Source organism: Equus caballus, chromosome X (genome assembly GCF_041296265.1).
Source record: "Equus caballus isolate H_3958 breed thoroughbred chromosome X, TB-T2T, whole genome shotgun sequence".
Lineage (NCBI taxonomy): Eukaryota > Metazoa > Chordata > Mammalia > Perissodactyla > Equidae > Equus > Equus caballus.
In genome coordinates, this window is record NC_091715.1 from 127,068,606 (window position 1) to 127,090,828 (window position 22,223).

General features: G+C 43.7%; 1 long non-coding RNA gene across 1 annotated transcript in view; it reads right to left on the minus strand.

Annotated features, from left to right (window-relative positions):
• Positions 1 to 387: 387 nt before the first annotated feature.
• The window catches only part of LOC138921952 (uncharacterized), a 102,326-nt gene continuing 80,490 nt past the window's right edge, over positions 388 to 22,223 (minus strand). Inside the window, exons 2-3 of the long non-coding RNA XR_011434997.1 lie at positions 15,743 to 15,783; positions 388 to 509 (exon numbers count right to left, since the gene is read on the minus strand). This is a non-coding gene — a long non-coding RNA (uncharacterized lncRNA). The remainder of the gene's footprint in view (positions 510 to 15,742; positions 15,784 to 22,223) is intronic.

Here is a 22,223-nt window from a genome sequence, read left to right on the forward strand (position 1 = left end):
CTCTCCAACTCACTTCAATAATAGAGTAGTTACCTGGGGCAGGCAGCCTGGGGTTTCACAAAAGGCCTGAAGAGCTGAAAACATGCACAGCTGATAATTAAAGTCCTCGTCCATTTGACCTAAATCTTTCTTTGGTCTTTGTGAGATTTGCCTGTACAGGTAGAATCCTATTTTAACAAGTTTGATGAGATACCAAAATTGCTAGTGTTATCCTGATCTACATAAGAGGGAAACCTACTGTTACAAAGTGTAGAGAAGAGCCAACTATTTGTGATTTTAATTTTTCTAATGCAAAGAGAATATTTGTTATTGTACTTTATTTGCAAAGAGTATAAGTAGAGAGGTTTTTGCGGGGATTGGATGTGAAGACATATTTTGCCTATTTTAGAGCAGAAGTATTTGAGAAAGAATAGGCAGACTCGTCTTTCTTCTGTACAGCTGTACAGGAGGTCCTTACAATTCCCAATTATCACCATGGTACATGATTTCGCTCATAAAAACTCTGTGTTCTGCAAAAGAAAAAAAACATTGCCTTCTTAGATTCTCTTCATTTCTGCTCACTTTCATTGCCAGCACTAGCAGTTGGCTTTCTTTTCGAGGGCTTTTTTTACACGGGGCGGGGTGCGTAGGAGCAAAATTGTTTTGACTTCATAGAAGTTCCCGTTCTGAGCTCTGGAAGCTGAATGATTGTCTAGGTTCAAGGAGCATTGATCAACCATTGTCTCAAGCTGTGCATCAGCCTGGTAGGGACTGAAGTTCAAATTTGTGCCTCAGAAAAACTGTAAATGACTACGTGGTGTGGACATCCTGGATTTCTCCTAAAGGTAGAGATCTTGAATGTTAAGTCTGTGATTGCCAAAAGTACATTATATTTGAAAATATTTAAATGTTTTTCGAAAGCTGGATTGATGCTTTGGGAAATTTTAGAAGAAAAAAATCTGTTCTAGTGAAGGTACTTGCTTGGGAATTAGAGACATGTTAGCTAAGGTTATATGCATCAGAACAGTAAAGCTAATAGGTCTTGGCTTTAGTCAAGAGGTGATGAGGATGGGGGATGTGACAGACATTGAAAGCGACATTGTCAGAAATTGTAGATGGCTGTGTTTGGTATTGGCTGAGTCCTGTCTTTTCCAGAGGTCCCAAACTATATATTTCTGATTTCAATTTTAGCTCTAGGATCACAATCTCTCTAAAATTCTATACCTGTCATCATTCTTAGTGGTTTTAATACGCACATAGATGATCCTTCCCACACTCTAGCTTCTCAATTCCTTGAACTCCTCCATACCAATGATCTTGTCCTCCATGCTGCCTTGACTTTCATCCAAGAATCTCATTGCCACTACTCTCCACCCAAAAACTCATTTTCAGGCCTCCCACTCTGGGCACCATCTCCTAACTTCAGTTCACTTGCCTTAGAACCCTAACTCCAACAATCCCTCAACTTCACGAGGACCTAAAGTCTAGTGATCTGACCATCTTTTCACTGATCCTTAGCCCCTCAAACCTTCACTTCCCTCTTGGCATTAAATTCTGTAGTCCACCATTATTGTCCATCATTATGGTCATTCTCTTCTAGACACTCAATTTTCTTGTCTCTATCTTCCTCTGCTATTCTCACCCGGCAAACCGTCAACCTGGTTAAATCCACCTCTCCATCAGCCCTGGGCCTGCATCTGTACAGCCTGTTATACCTGGAAAAGTCACCAAGCTCTGCTGACTTCTCTTGATTTACCTCCAAGACCACAAACCTCCAGTGAGCTCTGAGTGCCACCCAGCATCATGCTATCTCTCCCCATGCCAGTTACTCTCCCACACACCTAGATGATGATTTCATACCTCCTCTGTCCTTAAACCTACTACTCATCCTTGCTGTTCTCACTCTCAGGTGACTCATTGATGACCTTGCTTCCTCTTCCATTGAGAAAATAACAGCATCAGAAGAGAACTTCTACACTACCACCACCAAATCTGGAGTACTATCTACAGCTGTACCGTATTCTCTCCTTTCTCTCCTGTGACTATAGATGAGCTTTCTGTGTTCCTATCTAGGTCAACTCCTGTGTGCTAGCACATTCATATACTAAATCCCCTCCCATCCAACCCATGCAAGATCATTACACCAGAAATTCTGCTACCTCTCTCTTTGCTCATCATCTTTCCCACTCCACTGCATTATTTCCATCAGTATACAATCATGCTAATGTTTTTCCTGTCTAAAAGTGCCAACCGGTGGTAAAGTGAAGGGTAAATGGAGGAGGGGAGAGATGAGAGGCCAAAAAATACTTTAAAAGTCACAGTTCAGATGGGAGATGATGTGGGTTGAATTAAGGCAATGAAAGTGAAGGCTGAAGGGAGAAGATGGATTCAGGAGACATTTCAGTGACAGGATAGATAGATCTTGGGGTCCCATTATATGTGGATAGCAAGGGAGTTGGAGGAAGAAGAGAAAAAGAGGGAGGGCACTAAGATGACTCTGTCTGGGTGAAGTACAAATAACAATGTCATCAATGAAGAAACAAGGAAATTGAGTTCTGTTTGGGGTTTTCTACGGTTGTTTTCTTTTTAGTTTTAGCTTTAGTTTCCTAGGGTTGCCATAACAAAGTACCATAGACTAGGTGGCTTGAACGACAGAAATTTATTTTCTCACAATTCTGGAAGCTAAAAGTCTGAGATCAAGGTGTCAGCAGGGGTGGTTTCTTCTGAGGCCTCATTCCTTGACTTGTAGATGACTGTCTTCACATGATCCTCCCTGCGTGTGTGTCTGTATCTTATAAAAACACCAGTTGTATTGGCTTAGGGCCCACCATAATGACCTCATGCTAACTTAATTACCTCTGTAAAGACCCTATCTCTAAATACAGTCATATTCTGAAGTACTAGGAGTTAGGACTTCAAGTGAAGGAATTCACATGAATTTTGGTGGACACAAATCAGCCCATAACATGGCTTATATTGATTGAGGTGTTTGTGGGGCATCCAGTTGAGATATCTTTTAGTGGTGGGCCAGGGTTAGAATTGGCAGTTCTCTCTATAACGGTGAACAAGAGCTTCCAGGGAAAGACAATAGAAGAAGAGAAAAGGGGCAAGAATTGAACTTCTTAGAATGCTTGCAGTTGAGTGGCCTTCAGAGATAAAGCACTAGGACATAGCAATTTTAATAGGCTACCAGGGGCCAGCTAATGGAACAAGGGATGACTTTTAGAAGTAAGTAACAGTATGTTGCAACAGCTTCCATTTCAGCCCCCTCCCTGCCATCTCCCAGCCCCTGCTATTTCCATCTCAACTGTGAAATGTTGGCAGCACTATTTCTTTCCCCTCTCTCTTACTACCACCCCACCAAATTGCTGAATAGGTCTGCATTCCCAAATTGGTTTAGTTCTATTTAAAGAGCACATTATGCAGCTAAACAAGAAACTCTCTAGGTGCCATTTGAACAGCACTGGCAGATTAATGTTCATGACCTACACAAATATACATAAACACATACCTGCTTACAATACCCTCACACAGTCTCCAGAGGGGCTGTGAAAGATGTGTGGCCTTCACTAATGGTGGGCCACTGACAAATGACCCTGCCTTTGTCTCCAGTGAGTCCAAGGCAGGACTCAGGGAGCTGAAGAGTCTAGGGGAAGAAAATGTTTTCATCCTCCGCATTATGTTAGTTTCATTTAATAAATATATATTCAGTGAGGTTGTGCTTTATAATAATTTTACCTGGACTGCCACTCAGTGGCCACATGGAGAAATACCCAGAATAGAGCTGCCGGTTCTATAAACTCTCTTGTGTTTGTAGGGAGGGCTAAATGCGAATGCTCGAACTATATTTTATTTCCTTTATAAAAAAAGCATGCTGAGGGGCTGGCCCCGTGGCCGAGTGGTTAAGTTCGCGCGCTCCGCTGCAGGCGGCCCAGTGTTTCGTTGGTTCGAATCCTGGGCGCGGACATGCCACTGCTCATCAAACCACGCTGAGGCAGCGTCCCACATACCACAACTAGAGGAACCCACAACAAGAAATATACAACTATGTACTGGGGGGCTTTGGGGAGAAAAAGGAAAAAATAAAAAAATCTTAAAAAAAAAAAAAAAAAAAGCATGCTGAAATCCATGTTCGTTCGTGTTATTAAAGGTAAAGCAGTACCAGTCTTCCAGCATAGGATCTTTTAATTGTCCAACTCATTGATCTATTTATTTAAAGGTCTTATTATGGATATTTTCCAGAAGGTCAGAAAGAGCTTCAAGGACTCTTCTGCAAGTGTTTTCTCTATCAAGATTCCCCCAAACACCCACTCCCTGTGAAGTCATTTCACTCGTGCTCTCTTCTCTGCCCTTTCCTTGGGGGACGATATTTCTGGGATACGCTTCACATTCTCATCAGCCCGTCTGTGATCTCACACTCAGCTTTGTCTAAATGTGGGGTGAAGGGGGAGTATCGAAAGCATCAGAATCAGGAGCAAGGCATCATAAAGGGAAAGACTGAGTTACAGAACAAAATATCCTAAAATAATGCCTTTCATGAAAACTTAATTTTTTAACTTTATGCAAAGGTTTTTAAAGAAAGTTTTTTAATCACTTATTGCAAGAAAAGCTTTTTCAAATACATTTTATTGTTTACATTGGAAAGTATTAATGCTTGTTTCATTGCAGGAGTTTCCCAGAAGTCTGAGAGCCAAATTTACAGCCAGCATCCATGATTTTATTGCTTCCAATGGCTTCTTGTCTCAGCGTCAAAGCCAGATACCTTAATAGATTTTACAAGGTTCTATATGGGCTGACCTCCTGTTACCTCTCTAATCTCATTTCCTGCTGCCATCCCTCCCAGTCTGCGCCAGCCACACTGACTGGCCTGCCTGGAACACTCTTCCCCCATAGCCTCGGGACTTGCCCCTTTTCTCCAGAGAACTTACTACCCTCTGCTATATCATGTATATAAAATTTATATTTTTATGTATATATATATACATATATACTTTGATCATTTCTTTATTGTCTGTCTCCTTACCTAATAGAAGGTAAGCTTCTAGGAGGGCAGGAATTTTTGTCTGTTTTCTTTAGAGCCATATCCTCAGTGCTCAGAATAGTGCGTAGAACATAGTACATAACTCAGTAAATATTTAATGAATGCCGCATGTTCATTGCAGCATTATTTACAATAGCCAAGTCATGGAAACAACCTAAGTGTCCATCAACAGATGAAGGGATAAAGCAAATCTGGCACACGCACACACACACACACAATGGAATACTACTCAGCCATAACAAGAAGGAAATCCTGCTATTCGCAACAACATTGATGGACCTCGAGGACATTACGCTAAGTGACGTAAGTCAGACAGAGAAAGACAAATACCACATGATCTCACTTATATGTGGAATCTAAAAAAACCAACTCAGAGGGGCTGGCCCCGTGGTCGAGTGGTTAAGTTAGCACTCCGCTGCAGGCGGCCCAGTGTTTCGTTGGTTCGAATCCTGGGCGCGGACATGCCACTGCTCATCAAATCACGCCGAGGCGGCGTCCCACATGCCACAACTAGAAGGACCCACAACGAAGAACATACAACTATGTACCGGGGGGCTTTGGGGAGAAAAAGGAAAAAAAAAATAAAATCTTAAAAAAAAAAAAAAACCAACTCAGAGAAACAGAGATGAGATTAGTGGTTGCCAGAGGAAGGGAGTCGGGGAGAGGGGGAATTGGATGAAGGTGGACAAAAGGTACAAACTTCCAGCTTAAGATAAATAAGTTCTGGATATGAGATGTACAGCATGGTGACTGCAGTTATGCTGTAGTTAAGAACATTGTGTTGTATATTTGAAAGTTGCTAAAAGAGTAGATCTTAAAAATTCTTATCACAAGGAAAACAATTTGTAACTATATGAGGTGATGGACATTAAATAAATTAATCATTTCACAATACACACATATATCAAATCATTGTGTTGTGCACCTTAAGCTAACACAATGTTATAGTCAATTATATCTGAATAAAACTTGGAAAGAAATTAAAAATATATTGAATGAATGAGTAAATGAACAAGACCAGAATGGAATTAGGAAAAATATGAACCTATTTTCTTTGTATAAGGAAAATTTCTTCTCTTGTTGCAGTAAAATAAAAAATTGTCTCACCAACCTGATGAATCCTTGACATTCTTTGCTTAGTGAACTCCTACACACCCTTCAACACCAAGTCAGTGACTTTCTCCCTGACCACCTCCTGCCCCAAGATTGAAGTAGTCACTTCATCTATGATCCCATGGTACACGTATACGCCTTGGTTTTAGCATTTATCACACTATAATCCAATAATAATAACAATAATTAACAATTGTATTATAATTATTAGCAGCGGTAGCATTAATTTACACATGAGGCCCTCCAGGATAGAAATTGTCTTATTTATTTCTGTAGCTTCTAAGCCTACTGCAATGCCTAGCCCACAAAAGGTGCTCAATAAATATTTGGGGAATGAATGAATCATTGAATAAATGAATTCATGAATCAATAAGCAAACCAAGAGTAAAACCTTGTTAGTGCAAGGTTCTTTTGCACTCTAAACAGAGCTTCCTAAATATCCAAGGACTACCACACTAGTTACTGCCTCTTCAGACTTGTAAAGCCCAATTTCCTGGACCACCCACTGTACTGGTTTATTACATCCTGTTATCAGTAGGAAGCATGCATGAATTGTTTTTCCAGGAGGAGGGGTGGCTTGTAAGCAGTAACTGGTAAGTTCAGCTGCTTAGACTATAGTTTAAAAGGCCAAGTTCATGGATTAGTTTTCATGTAGGCTAGTTCACTTAATTCTATAGTCTACCCATGGAATGCCTCCCTAACTCCAGCTGGGTAACTTGTAAGCATGAGCCAGTTATTACAATAGGCCATCACGTAAGAGCCTGGAAAACTTGGCAAAGCCTGCAGATAAAATTGTCTGTCCTGCTGACACTCCGTCAGGAGTTTTATCTTGGAGCAGGACACCAAACCCTCCTCATGAGGTCTCGTGGCTCCCTACAGGTACCAAATGTAAAGAAAGCTGCTTGGGATGACTGTGGGGCTGAGCATCCTTTGGAGCAACTCTCAGCACAGGGGACTGCCGTGTTCAACTGCTTCTGCCGCTTTGGAGTAAAGCGCTCAGTCACCGTGGATGTTGTGCAGCCCCTGGCCACTAAGCAGTTTCTTTTGAACAAACCCGTAAGTGGCCTCTCTCATCCACTTGGCCTGCCTTACAAGTGATAAAGTCTTTCTCCTGGCTATTTCAAGATGGTAGAAATGTTACCGCTGCCCTAGAATCTATCACAGATACGAAGTGTAATATCCCAAGGTTGAATTTAGCCAAAACAGGTAGATAAGTCAAAAGGCTTTGAATAACCTTAAATGATCGTATCCAGGGGACTGCTCTATCCTCAACAGGAGACTATACTTATCCCTCACTGGGAGGAAAATGAACCAGTACCAACTCCGACTGGCAAGGGATACAAAACAAACAGATTCTGAAAATGAAAATGGCTCCCTTAAAGTAAAAAGTACCGTGATGCCAGTAGCAGAATATCCCTGACAATCTTCAGACTAGCCAGCGGCAACATGAATAAATAAAATGCGTGGCATCCTGCCAGCTTGTAACACAGCCGTCTCACAACGCTTAAGGTCAGTGAAGCTTTGTTAGACCACAGCAGCTAGGAAATTAGAAAGACAGGAACGCTTGGGGCAAAACAACATAGATCCAGTTCCCTGTGGTACAAACGTAAAGGATCCGAGCAGAGGAACCCAGCAGAATGTGGGCGTCTCCAAGATGAATAAAAGTCAAGCTCACTGAGAACCGCAGTCCAAAGGAGCTCAGGTTTGTTTCAAATCATATCTTCTATACTCAGCTAAGTGAATAATAACTGGAACCTGGAAACATCAGGGGCCTAGCCCAGGAGAAAATAGACTACCCTGTAACAATATATACTAATTAAATTCAGCTTGGTGAGGTTGAGTTCCAATGTGACTTAATTCACATTGTGTCTTGTTATTGATTTGTGGCCAGAGTTTAGCAGAGCTCTCTTTACAGCTGGCACGTTTTGAAGTGCCACCCACAAACAAGAAAACATGCAAATGCGATGTCTTCTAAAGTGCTGTGGTTCCGCCGTGGAATTCTCTCTGGCCATTAAAGATGACAAATATGCGGACTTTGTTGATCTATGGAAATGTGTATACACAATAATAAGTGAAACAGTGTGTACACATTGATTACAGCCCTGCAGGAACCCAGTCTGTACATTGGCCAAGATCATAAGTGAACCTGGAGTGACACAAATAGAATTGAATGTACATTCGGTTCTGAGTCTTTTTTTCCAGTGGAGTTGTTTAAGCTCACAATAAAAGCAAACGAAAGGGGGAAAAAATACAGCTGTGGTTCCAGACCTGTGTAGTAGTGAAGCACGTATTGAAATCCAAGTCCATCAACTCCAGAAAGGGAGCAAACACTGGAAGGATGACACAGTGACACAGCAAACAAAGGGACTCGCCTAGAAACACAATACTGAGACAGTGATGGGCTCAAGCAGAATTTTAATGATACCGTAGATTAGCTGAACACTTCCTGGCAGTATGCATTCTGATTGAACGGTACTTCTTTCCCCAGAATTAAGGGAAACTCTTTACTTTTCATATGTCTGTACTACAAATCACATGTGTAGGTGTCAGTTTTTTCAAACGGATCTAAGGAGGAATTGCAATTTGTTAGAGAAACGTCAGGCCCAAATCCCAACGCCTTGGCTTTGTCTCTGGAGAGGGGAATAGAGGCCCTACGGGAGAGCTGAGACACCAGAGCGACAATGCAAGCACTCCCCACCTAGACTCCTTCACAGGGAGGCAGGGACAAAGGCAATGAAGCCATGGTCTCACTACTCACACTGCTGGGACATGTCTGTCTTCTCTCCAGATATCTGGGCCTGACATACAGCCACGCCTGTGCGGAAGCCACACAGCACTTGCCCATCCATTTTGCTATTGCTTTTCCCACCTTTGAGCCCTTGTCTTCTTCTGCACTTTTATCAGAAGAGGAGGACAGAGAGGAAATGCAGTTCCCATGCCTGGATGGCAGCCGTCCCTCCCCCGGTTTCACGGACAGCATCCCCATATGGAAGGCTGGATTGTTTGTGTAAGTTGGTATAGCAATAAGTAAGATTTGTGTGGTTTCTCCAGGGCAGGACTTGCCAGATTCTCTAAGCATTTTATCTGAAGGTTGGATTTCGGCAGTTAAATGGAGAGTTGAGTGTGGTGTGGGTTAGTTCATGTCGAATTTGCATACCCTTTCCTCTTGTTTGTGGCTTAGATCGTCAGTGCCATTATTTTCTTCCCACTTTTCCTAATACTCCAAGGTCGCTGTGCTCTACTCTAATGAGAAGCAATTAAAACAGACACACCAATCATAAACAAGGAGTCTCTCAGAATCAACATGCAGGAGATGTTAAGACCACACCTCCTCAGTAACTGTAAAATCGCCTGGAAGAATGGACCTACGTCATCTCAGAGCAGTGTTTATAGCCTTTGTAAACTTACAGAATAAATCAGAGGCTCTGTTCTCAGAACAGCATCTTCCGTGATGACACCAACGAGGAAGGGAGAGAGGAAGAATTGGTATTTCTGGCAGCTTTAGGGGGACAGAGGAGACCAATGTAATATCTCTGCCAAGGCCATGAATTATGGCTTTATGCAACAATGTTCTCAGAAATAAAACTCCTCTCCGTTGACTGATCAACACAACATAAAAATCCAGTCCGAGAGGTTCCTGAGAAACCGCCCGGTGGTACTGCAGCTGAGATCCTGACCATGCTGCACTCTCCCATTCAGTCTCGCCATGTGCGACTGCGAGGGGGGAGGAGGGAGCCTCAGCCAAGGTCTTTATTTTATAGACGGCGAGTTCACTGAGTGGTTGACCTGCACTAATCCAAAGACAGAAACAAAAACGGAAACGGAAACACAGCTGCTTGTAATGACTGTTGATACGCTGCTCATTGAAGCTTCTGAACCAGGTGACAACCATGGACCATGGACCCAGTCCAAGGGGACAATAGCAGGAGAAATTGCCTGGAATAATTATCTGGCTGGCATCACAGCGCCAGCCTGTTGGGGAAGCCAGTTCTGACGTTTCCCCTGGCACAGCTGCTGACTTCGAATTGAAATCCTTTGTTCTACTTTGCTGACATACAGGCTAACGCAGGGCCTCCAGGCAGACATTTGCAAAGGATGGAGACTTACAGCAGGAGAGGTCCCCACTGAAGGTTTCATCCAGGCAGTGTGGTATAAGGGCTAACGTTTATTGAGCACTTACTACGTGCCAAGTACTGGCACAAAAGAGATGGCACATTCAAAACAGGTAAATAAGGAGAGCTTAATGAAGAAACTGTTTACAAAAGTGTGGGCAGAATTAGGTAACAAAGGATGATGGAGCACCCTGGTGCTAGCATCTGCTGGGAGCCCTTACCACCGCTAGGCTGAGGGAGCAAAAGAGCAGTGGCTCAGGTCATCTGTGCCTAAAAGAAGCTGTGGGTGGCTGTGGAGAGGGGGATGCAGCTGACCTGCAGCAATGAAGCAAGGAGGAGGCCAAGAGAGTAAATACACTGCCTTCACTCTCCTCCTGATGTCCAGTTAGTGCCCCCCATTGGTCCAATTCAACCAGAGGCCAGCGGGGATGGGAGCCCATTGATGCAGTCCATTAAGATCTACCTGCTGGTGACACAGCAGGGTAGAGAAGAGTGGAGAATGCATCTGAAGAGGCATGCAGAGAATACCCAGCACACCCCCATTTAACAAGTAAGCAAAATGGGAGAAAATAGCTTGCCCAGTGAGGAAGTCGTGGGGCTGAGTTGAACCCAGAGCTGTCTTACTCCAGAGCCCATCCTCAACTACTCTATCAGATTCTTCATTTTTGGGCTCCCCTGCCCGTCCCGTCTCATATCTTTCCAGTCCCCTCTACACACTCTCTATGCTTCTGCCAGTGATTCTGCCTCTTTCAAACTGTGGACTTTTGTACATTCTGTTTCCAACAAAGCTGCCATTCTTCCAAGAAGTCTTCTCTAGCTGAAGAACCTCCTACAGCCCCTCCCTCTTCTGAAGCCCTGGAGCCCATTGTCTGACCTCTCTCCTAGTAGACTGTGAGCCCCTTCAAGGCAACCACTCTATCTTATCCATATTTGTCTCATCCCCGGGATCCAGCCCAGTGCTGGACAGATAGTAATTAATAAACGTTTGCTGGTTTGCTGGATAAATTTGTCAAGCCAGTCAAAGGAGATGGGACAATGACCTCATGAAATCAAAACTAAAGTAGTGGAAAAAACACTGAAAAATTTAAAGGTAGATATATCAAAATGAACAACATTATTTCATGTGTCAATGTTTTATTTCTACCCCAAACAGAATTTATTATAATTTTAATTTTTTGGATTTGATGGAAACAAACACATCAGTGATATTTTCAAAATCTACTTCTAGAAAAATAAACCCTTAAAAATACATAAAAACATGTATATAGGGACACACATTGTTTTCTTCTGCCTCAGGCTCCAATATGGCTTGGTACAGCACTGTAGGAGTCTGTACTTAAATTTTTGATATTGTGTTCATCATAGATTTTTTGCATTAATTTGGATATTAAAAATGCTATGTTAAAATGTGAGGCTTGTGGTACCCCCTTAAATTTGCAGCAGAGTCAAGCACTTCACTGGCCTCACCCTCGTCCAGCCCTGAGGCCAAGGCGGTAGCTATGTGGCTGGAGAGGAGAGAACTCAAAGGACTATTGAGAAGCAGCATCTAATGCAAGTGAGATTCTAGCCTCTTGTTCTTTCATTTCAGAATCGTTTCTTAAAAGAGGCCTGCTAAGTCAATCATGATCCTATCCCACTAGATCAAAAAGTTTAAGTATCTCACAAACTTAGGGACCAATAATGAGAGTAAGATAATTTCTTTCAGAATCTCTTGCCTTCATATCAGATAAATGATTTCCACGCGGGGAAGCTTAAAATAAAGTCTTAAACTAGGGGAAAATCTCTTTCCCCCTCCTTATCTGATGTGTGCCTTCTAGGGCTGAGGGCATTGTTCACAAACCACCTGCTACAGGATCCAAAACAAAGAGCACACAGGAAGGTTCCAACCCCACCTTGCCACCACCACTTGGAAACGCCTCAGGACCAGGTGAGTGCTTTTTATTCTGGTTATTTTTTAAATGTTCTTAAGATGCTTAATTAGGCTAAAGAAATACCACCAAAATTGAATTAAAGAAGATCACAGTGTAAAGAATCTATTAGTACCTTATCAAAATATGATAAATTGCACACAATTGAAACAACTTAAATTGAACAAAATAAATTGAAAACAACTTAAGTGCCCCCAAATAAGGGGGAAGTTAAATAAACTATAATTTTCCACTTGATGGACATTCATGCAGTCATTAAAAATAACAGCCCTTGGGGCCGGCCCTGTGGTGCAGTAGTTAAGTTTGTTCATTCCGCTTCGGCGGCCCAGGGTTCACTGGTTCGGATCCCAGGTGCAGACATGGCACCGCCTGGCAAGCCATGCTGTGGTAGGCATCCCACATATAAAGTAGAGGAACATGGGCACGGATGTTAGCTCAGGGCCAGTCTTCCTCAGCAAAAAGAGGAAGATTGGCAGCAGATGTTAGCTCAGGGCTAATCTTCCTCAAAAAGAAAAAAAAAAAATGATGGCCCTGAAGACTAGGTGGTACCATGGAAACTCAGGTTCGGTGAAGAAACACAACATAAGAAATTATATTATTATTATTATTATTTAGAATTTGCTTAGGAAAATAGGTTGGAAAGAAACTATTCCCTCAACAAATACTCATTGAGTACCTATTCTAAGCAAAATGCAGAAGTCAGTATCTTTATCTTCTCACTGGATCCTCCCACTAACATTACGTAATCCCAATTTTACAGATGCAGAAAATGAAGGTGTCTTATTGTGATTTATAATAAAAAATACGTCTTTCGTCTTCATACCCGTTTGAGGCACAGAGCTCCTAAAACCCTCGGAATTTCCTAGGTGATGAGAGCAATAATGGTGTCTTTTGTTATGTTAATGAGGTGACTTTTGGAAAGCACCTAAGGATGGGGGGCTGGTTGCCATGGGAACCAGCCAAGTGATTAGAGGTTTGAACTTTCCACCCCTCCAGGAGGGGAGAGAGCCTGGATGTTGAATCAACTGCCAATGGCCAATGATTTAATCAGTCACGCCTATGTAATGAAGCCTCCATAAAAACCCGAAAGGATGGGGTTCGGAGAGCTTCCAGGTAGGGGAACACAGATTTTCAGATTTGGAGAGAGTGGTGGTTGGAGAAGGCATAGAAGCTCCACGCCTTTTCCCCATACCCTGCCCTATGCACCTCTTTCATCTGGCTGTTGCTGAGTTATATCCTTTTATAATAAACTAGTAATCTAGTAAGTAAAATGTTTCTCTCAGTTCTGTGAGCCGCTCTAGCAAATTAATCGGACCCGACGAGGGGATCATTGGAACCTTCTATTTATAGCTTATGGGTCAGAAGCACAGGTGACAACCTGGGCTTGTGATTGGTGTCTGAAGTGGGGGTAGGGAGGCAGTCTTGTAGGACTGAGCCCTTAACCTGTGGGATCTGATGCTATCTCCAGGTAGCTAGTGTCAGAATTGAGTTGAATTATAGGACATGCAGCTGGTGTCAGAGAATAGGATGATATGGGGGAAAATCTGCCCCCTGCCCCCACACATTGGAAATTGGGATCAGAACCCATTTAGAATGTGAGAGAGGTTAACTAACAGAATACGTACGGAGCTGAGGATCCAAACACTTTAGTCTGACGTCAGAGCCTGGGCCCCTCCTCTATGCTCTTCTGCCAAGTGATAACAATGGTGGTGCCAGGGGGATAGGATTCCCCATGTTTTTTTCTTTTCCAAATTTTCCTCATCATAGTTATATTTACTTTCATAATTTGACGGATTACTTCACCAATTAAAACCAAAACAAAGATTGCCAAGTAGCACTTCAAAACAGTTAAGAAAGCTTTTTAACAATTTTCAAAAGGAAAAACAACAGAAACTCATCCTCAGAGAAAAAGTAACTTTAGTAGCATTTAGGAAACAAGAAAAAGAGGCAGGAGAAGAATTTAAGAAAATGCTGGCTCTGCGCAAGTCCCTCACTCCCCACTGAAAAAGAGCAAATCGAGTTCATCCCAATCAGAGGGCCTCCAGGAATGGAAGAAGCCTGCCTGAGGGGTCAGGATCTAGTGCTCACAGAAACTTAAGTCACTGGACCCATTGAAGGGGATCAGTGTCAGAGGTGGCTGTGAGCAAGAGTGGCTCATGTACGTGGTATAATTTGAAGGTCATCAATATAGCAGTTTGCTTTCCAAGAACAAACTTTGATGTCAGACCTGGGTTTCAACCAGGGTCCAACCTCTCACCAGCTGTGTGACTTTGATGAAGTCCTTTGACCTTGCTGAGCCTTATTTCCCCTCAACCATAGCCCAATCTCCCTCACAAAGTGGTCATAAGCATATTAATAATGTAACCATGGGCCTCTAGGACCAGTTCAACTGACTCCATCTTATCAACAGAGTAATTAAGAGTGGTTTCTCAGGAACTGAGAGACGACCCCTTGTCCAGTTCAGGCCGGTTGAGACCACCAACCCATCAACTGGGCCTGTGCAAATGGCCAATAAGTGACCCTTTGACATCAAGGGCCTGAAAACTTCACCCTCAGATCATACTAATACCACCATTTTGTGAACAGGTGTCCTATGAAGAGCCATGAAGCTTGAATGAGCTTGTGCAGATCATTAATTGCCTCACTTCTGGCAGGGGAGCCTGAGGAATAAATGGAGGAGGCTTTGTGCCTTCTCTCAGTTGAGGGCCATCTAACAACAGAAGGCCATCAGTTAAGTTTCATGGTTAAGGATGTGGACTTGGGAACCGAGCTGTCTGGGTTTCAAACTCTCTGCCAGTTATAGGCTGGAGGACTTTCGACAAGACATTTAATGTCTATACCTCCATTTCCTCACCTTTGAAATGAAAATGATAACAGTACCTATTTCATCTTGGGAGTATTAAATAAGTTAATAACATCTTAAGTGCCTAACAGTCCCTGGCACAAAGTAGGTGCTCAATTAATTGTAGCTATTAGCATTGTTACCAAGGCACATCAAAGAGCAAAAAGCAATTTTGTTTAGTTCAAGAAACAGAAAATATTTCACTCAACAGCTTTTAAAACTAAAAGTTGAGGGGCCAGCCTCAGTGGCCTAGTGGTTAAGTTCAGCATGTTCCACTTTGGCAGCCCAGGTTTGGTTCCCAGGGACAGACCTATACCACTCCTCTGTCAGTGGCCATGCTGTGGCAGTGGCTCACATACAAAATAGAGAAAGATTGACAGCAGATGTTAGCTCAGGGTGAATCTTCCTCAGCAGAAAAAAAAAGAAAAAAATTGAAACCATAAATAATATTTACAAATGATTAAAAGACTTTTTTCTATTTTATACTATAGACGTATTGGGGTAGGAGATAAGGAGAGAGAGAGATGAGAAGCAGGGGATGAGGGAAGAGGAGAGATTGAGAGGTACAAAAAAGAAGAAGAAAAGGGGAAAACAACAGAGCCAGAAATGGGGAGGGTAAAACCAGTCTAAAGGGAGGGCCAGAGGACAAGGGCAAGATAGGCAGCAGGGAGGAGAGGGAGACGGGCAGGGAGCTGCAGGACTGGCAGGGGCTGTGGGCGCAACTTACCGCTGTCTGCTGTTTGCCTGAACTCTGGCCTTCACAGCAAGCTGAAATACACGGAAATATATTTCTTTGTAGTACACTGGAATACATTGCTTTTTTAGCTCTTGGAAGCAGTTCCTCTGCCTTTTTTTCTGAACCTCAAAGTTTGTATCTGAAATAAACGATTTTTGTCATGAAAGGATGAGGGTTTTATACCTGCTCCCAGGTGAAGGGATGACTCGGAGTTTAGACCTGTACTTTGGAAGGTGAATAATTGGTCAGCAAATTAAGTGTCTCCATCTGGAAGTCCTTTGGCCCTTGAGAAGCTGTCAGAATGACTCAGATCTGTTCTTTGAGGCTGCCTCATACAAATGAGTTCAGAAAGTTACACTTAGAACAGCGTGGCCCCTTTGTTCTTCTGTCCCTGAGAACAAAGGCAGAGGTGGGCTCCACAGGGCCGAGGTTTCTCCCCTCTGCCTCTGAGCCTCAAGAACATTTCACAACAACTGGCCGCCCAGGGATGTGAAGGAGTTAGATGTTTAGTGCTTTATGCCTCCTATGTGTGTTTGAGGTTTGAATCTGTGTTGAGGTAGGGGGTAGGGTAGGGTGGGGTTGGATGGGCTGGGGGGGTGGGGTTGCTGGTCCCCTCTAGGCTTGTTCTGCTAGTCTGAAGGTAGCCAGGACTTTGGGTCCTCAAAGACTCAAAAGGATTGGGAACCTCTTCCTGAGTCTGTGACACGAGGGCTCATGATCTAGCTCAGGGGCCAACCAACTTTTTATGTAAAGGGCCAGCTACTAGATTTGCGGGCCATCCATGCTCTTCCACAAGTAATCAGCAACACTGTTGTAGTGCAAAAGTAGCCATAGACAATATGTAAATGTGTGAGCGTGACTGTGTTCCGATAAAGCTTTATTTGTGGACACTGAAATTTCAATTTTACATAATGGGCATATGGCACAAGAAAGTATTCTTTTGATTTTTTCCAACCATTTAGAAATGTAAAAACCAGTCTTCCCTTGCAAAACAGGTGTCCAAACACAGGTGGCGGGCCAGATTTGACCCATGGACCATAGTTTCCTGAGCCCTGGTCTACCTATGGGATTGAAAAGCTGGGCTTACAAAGGAGCTGAGGCACAGTGCAGAGTGATGTTCCTGAGATCCCAGACCCCACTCCTGCACCAGGAAACTTTCCCCCCAGAGCCATTTCACTGTATAAAGAGGAATCGCCAACCTCTCACCAAATAACCCAAATTCTTCATTGCCTGACTACCTCGGATAACTAAAGGGTTAACAAATTGCTATCAAAGATATATCGCCCTTGCCTTCTAATTCCAATTCCTGACTCTATTTTTGCAGGTTAATGAATTTGGAGAATGAATGAGGTAAGTTCCATCAACAGATAAATTAGGGACTCTTACACTAAGAAACAACTCACTGAACAGAACTGATGAAATTTGAACCAATTTAAAGAACTAACCAATGGGAAAATTCCCCAAAGCTGCAGCAACTAACATGTTTGAAGATGCTCATAACTTTCCAATAAGACATGTGCACTGTCTCAGCACAGACATCAGATGTTTGAGTTATTCTGTGCTGAGATCCTCCCACAACCTCCAGGGACCCAATTGTGAACCATGAACTAAGTCCAACGCTCTTGTCTAACATAGGAGGAACTAAAGCCCATTAAAGGGAAGTGACTTACATAAGGTTGCACACTTTGCCATGGGGAAGGGGCAAACACTTGGATTAAGCGTCCAAGCAAAGAAAGGTCGAAGGCTCCTTTTCGTAGCCCAGGGGCTGGTCAAGGTAAAGAAGAGTATGCCCCAGATGGGCAAGGAATCCTCCCCAGGTACCAGAATTTCCACAAGGGACTTGGAGTAGAGGTGGCGTCAGGCAGAGGATAGAGTGGGCCACTAAAAAGCTGAAAGGTACAGGCCATCCTTTTGGAAGCCTATAAGAGTGCCCACTCTGAGCCATGAAGAGTAGTAAGTGTGCTTTATACACCCTATCTTCTTTAAGTCCACATAGTTACTGTACCCTACAAGGTGGGTATGACAATTCCCATTTTATACATGAGTAAACTGACTGAGTGGTGGAAAAGATCTCCTAAAATAGCTGTTAACCCTGGTGGGAAAAAACCCTTAGCCACCTTAGCAAGACCCTCCTCAGCAGCAATAAGAAGGGTGAGATCCATCCAAGGTATGACAGCAAAAGTAGCCTCAGAAGTGGAAGCCTCGGCTTCCTGGTGCCTGTGAATGAACTTCTAGGGCCTGCTCAGGGATGCAACTTGGGGAAGGTTTGGACTGAAGGGCTATTTTCATTCTCATTGGGACCATTACCCACACCCCACTGTACTCCACCACTCTACCTAGCCCCCTCCCTTCCGGCTGTTATGACCTAGAGAAGCAAAGGTTCGACTCACAGTGAATGACAGCCTCTGAAATGATGGACATTCAAACTCTATTCAGTTATCAATAAGTGCATCATTCATTGTTTGCATTACCAGGGGAGACACAAGAGTCTTGCATCTCTTTGCCTCATGGAAGCAGTATCCTGTAGTGACTAAGAGCACAGATCCTGGAACCCAAGTCCTGAAGCCAATGGGCTTCAACCCAGAGAGGCTTCAACCCATTTCCACCACTCACTAGTCATATGACCTTGAGCAGGTCACTTAATCTATCTGCAATTCACGCTTTCATCTGTAAAATGAGGATACTAATAGTAGCTAGCTTTTAGGATTATGAGGATTAAATGAATTGTTATGTGTAAAGCACATAGTGTGGGCTGTGTGAGTTAATTGCTGTTGTTATTAATGTTAAGGTCAAATCCTGAGTTAGTCAGACTGAACCAGGAAAGCAGCCAAGACAGGTACAAAGGGTGCTTGTGTGAGACTGGGTGTATGAGGAGTAGGGAGGTGGGGGCGAGAGCAAGAGGGAAGGGAAGAAAATGTAAAGGCTGGGGAGAAGGGAGGAGGAGGAAAATAAGGTGGAGAGAGAGATGTACAGGGCCAGGGGGTGGAACAGGAGAGAGGCAGAGAATCCCACAGCTAACACTCAACAATGTGAAAGAAGTGGGTGCTTCTAACCACATACCGTGGCGAACATAGAAGTGCTTGTTTGACATTAACCAACGACAAGATAGAAGAACAACAATGGATACATTGCTTGAATAGTGACTATGTCCCAGGCACTGTACTTGTGCTTTCCATGTGTTAGCTTATTTAATTCTCACCACAATATTATGAGAATTTTACCAGAACCCTTTTCCCGAATGAGGAAGGTTATGCTTAAGGAGATCGGGTAATATGTCTAAGGTGGCCCATCTAGTAAGAGGTACAGCAAGCCCTGGATTCAAACTCGGGTCTGCCTAACTCCAAACCCATGCTCCAAACACACCTGTATCTGCCTCCCAATCAGGAGTTCTGTGTCGAACTGTGTTGAATGTGTGTTGAACTGTGTTGGCACCAGATTACACCCAGAGACGCACTTACAATTCACTTAGAATAGTACTCTAATAAAAATCATAAATGTTCAGAAAATGGCTAAGTATCCCTCTACTTTTTAAGGGATTCTTTGAGAGGGCAATCATGCTAGACTAATCCAAGATGCTAGCTGGTCTAGAATACAAATAGGTTCAAATTCTTGGCATCTTCATAAAGAGCTCACTGCCAAGGAGAAGCTCCTGGATGACGGGAAGAAATGGGAGAATACAGTATGAGCCCTAAACTGCTGGAAGCATGACCTTTGAAAATGGGAAAATGAACCTGAGTAGAACATGTGAGGCCTGAGATGACAGCTCTTGTCCTCAGAGCTGATAGATGTCTAGGAGAAGACAGTTTCAAAGATGATTAATCTCTTCATTTTAAAGATGAGAAAACTAAGGCCCCAAGAGGGGAAGTGGCTGACCCAAGGTCACAGAACTTGAAGGAGGGGAAGGCTGATAATAGAAGGTAAGTTTTCTGATGGCCAGACAAGCACTCTTTTTCTGCCCTAGCGGTCTCCTTTCCTCCACAGAGTCAGTTAGGTTGAGAGGAATTCGCTTCCTGATTTGCCCAAACAAAAGACAAATGTGAAAAAAGAAAAAGAGGGGGCCAGCCTGGTGGCCAAGTGGTTAAGTTCATGTGGTCTGCTTCAGTGGCCCGAGGTTCACAGGTTTGGATCCCAGGCACGAACCTACACACCACTCATCAAGCCAAGCTGTGGTGGCGTCCCACATACAAAATAGGGGAAGACTGGTACAGATGTTAGCTCAGGGCTAATCTTCCTCAAGCAAAAAGAGGAAGATTGGCAACACATGTTACCTCAGGCCAATCTTCCTCACACACACACAAAGACAAATGTTAAGATGGAAGGACATGTGCTCTCCCCTGCCCTGATGCAGGTGTGCTTTCTAGCTGACAAGCCTGAGCTCTCAGTCCATAGCAAGGGGATGCCCCTGAGTTTTTAATTTAGAAATGTATGGAAAGAAAAAAATGCACATACACTTAAATTTCAAGTAGTAGATTTAGGGAAAAGCAGGAATTCTCAGGAGGTTTCCCTCATGCCTTTTGGAATGTTTATCCTCTTGTTTTTCCCATGCCCTTCTCCCCTTTCCTCATTTCCTTCTCATGAGGGGCCCCCCGGTTTTCTCTTGGCTGCAAAGACCTGGGTGAAGACTCCATCCCTGGAACCACTGTGTGTTTGGAGAGTCCAGAAGGGCCCACTCTAAAACTAGGCTCCCCCTAGATGCAAGTAGGGCTAATCATTCCCATGGCTTGGGCTCCTTCTGGCTCTAGTCCCCTCTGGGAACACCAGTCTGAAGTGAGTCCTTAAATCCAGGAAAGACTTTTGCCGCGACAAGCTTTAACGATGTATTTTAAAGATGGCCTTCAAGTCTCCTCCTCTGTTTGGCTGGAAAGTTGTGTGTGAGCTTTTCCAATTTAAACATCCATTGGAACAAAATACTTCCTCACTTTTCAGTTCTGTTCTTGCTGCGGGGCATCTCTTACACTCAATTTAATCACATTGCTGGGAACTACAATTATTCTGCATCTCCCGGAGGCTCCTGAGAGACAACTGTAAATAACGGCTCACTCTCTTCACCAAACAAGAAGGCAATTGATTCACACAGTTGCCTGAAGACTGGGCCTGGGAAATCCTGTTTGGTTCCACGGGGCTGTACTTAAGGGGCTGGCAGAGAGCATGGAAAACTCCCCGATGAAGGCTGGAATGGTCATTTTCAAGCCATATGTTTCTTCAGGCTGACTCCTACTTTTAGTTTGTCTTTGAATACATTCAGCTCTTACTCTAAAATTCACTTCTCACAATTCCTCTTTTTTCCTTATCAATAGAAGGATGTCTCCGGCTGCCTGGGGTCTCTGAGAGACAGTTTTCATCTAGAAGACCCAACAAATTAAAAACGATCCTGGGAGGCCTGCTAGCTGGCAGTTTACAAAATAGATTTAAAAAGAATGATCTTGGGTGACTTTTCTAAACACATTAATGTTAAACTTGACATTTGTTTAGGAGCCTCTTGGACTCCATTAAAAGCTATCTTCTCTGCTCAGCAGTCTTGGGTTCTGGGCCTCGGAAAGGGGGATTAGGAGATTCTCCCCTCTGTTTGGATACTTGAATTCTCTGTAACTGCGTTTAGAGTGTAGAGCTCTGATTGGTGGACATTAACCACAAACAGGTGAGGTTTTGAGAGTTTTCCTGCTTGTCTGAATTCTGATCTAAGGCAGGGCAGACTGTTTGGATTTCATTCAAACACAGCCTCAGCCTAAAGTATCACTGTGTACACTGAAGGGAGTAGACAGAAAGGAAGGGCGGCTGCTGTTGCCAAACTTCTAGAGAGGTGCATTCTGGGGGAGTGGGAGAGAGCCCAGGACTCAAAGTCGCGGCTGGAAAATGGCTCAGAATCCCCTCTGCTGGGATGGTAACTCTTGGGCTGCTCTTCAAGGCTCCCAATACCAGGCCCCATCTTGCCAGGGACACTGAGACCCCTCCCCCCACCACCCCGTCCTGAAATTTCTCCATGAGAGATTCAGGCCTAGTGCTGAGGCTGTCTCCCCTGCCTCCACCATCCTCTTAAAAAAGGTGACTCTCCTGGGTAGGATGACACTCAAAGATGTCACCCCTAAATTTTAAATGAGGCCGTAGTTTCTTTCTCCTTGGGCACTAGAGAGAATTCAGAAACTCTCAACTCAGAATGCTGAAAGGAGAAGGGACAGGAAAGAGGGGAAGGGATCAGGGATGGGGACTGAAGGCCCAAGAAGGCCCGAGCCTTAGGAACCTTGGGAACTGGGAAGGAACTCAAACAGGCCAGCTGCCTTTGTTTCTCAAGAGCTAGGACAGAGAAGAGGCCCTCCCCCAGCAGAATCTCCATTTCTGTTCTCCCTTCTGCCAGCTGTGAGTCAGGTAACTTTTTTTTCCCTATGTACACGAGATAATATACACAAGTCAGTGATTTCCTTCTGAACTCCACCCTTCCCCTTTGGAATCTGAACATTTGTCTTCCATTTTCTGG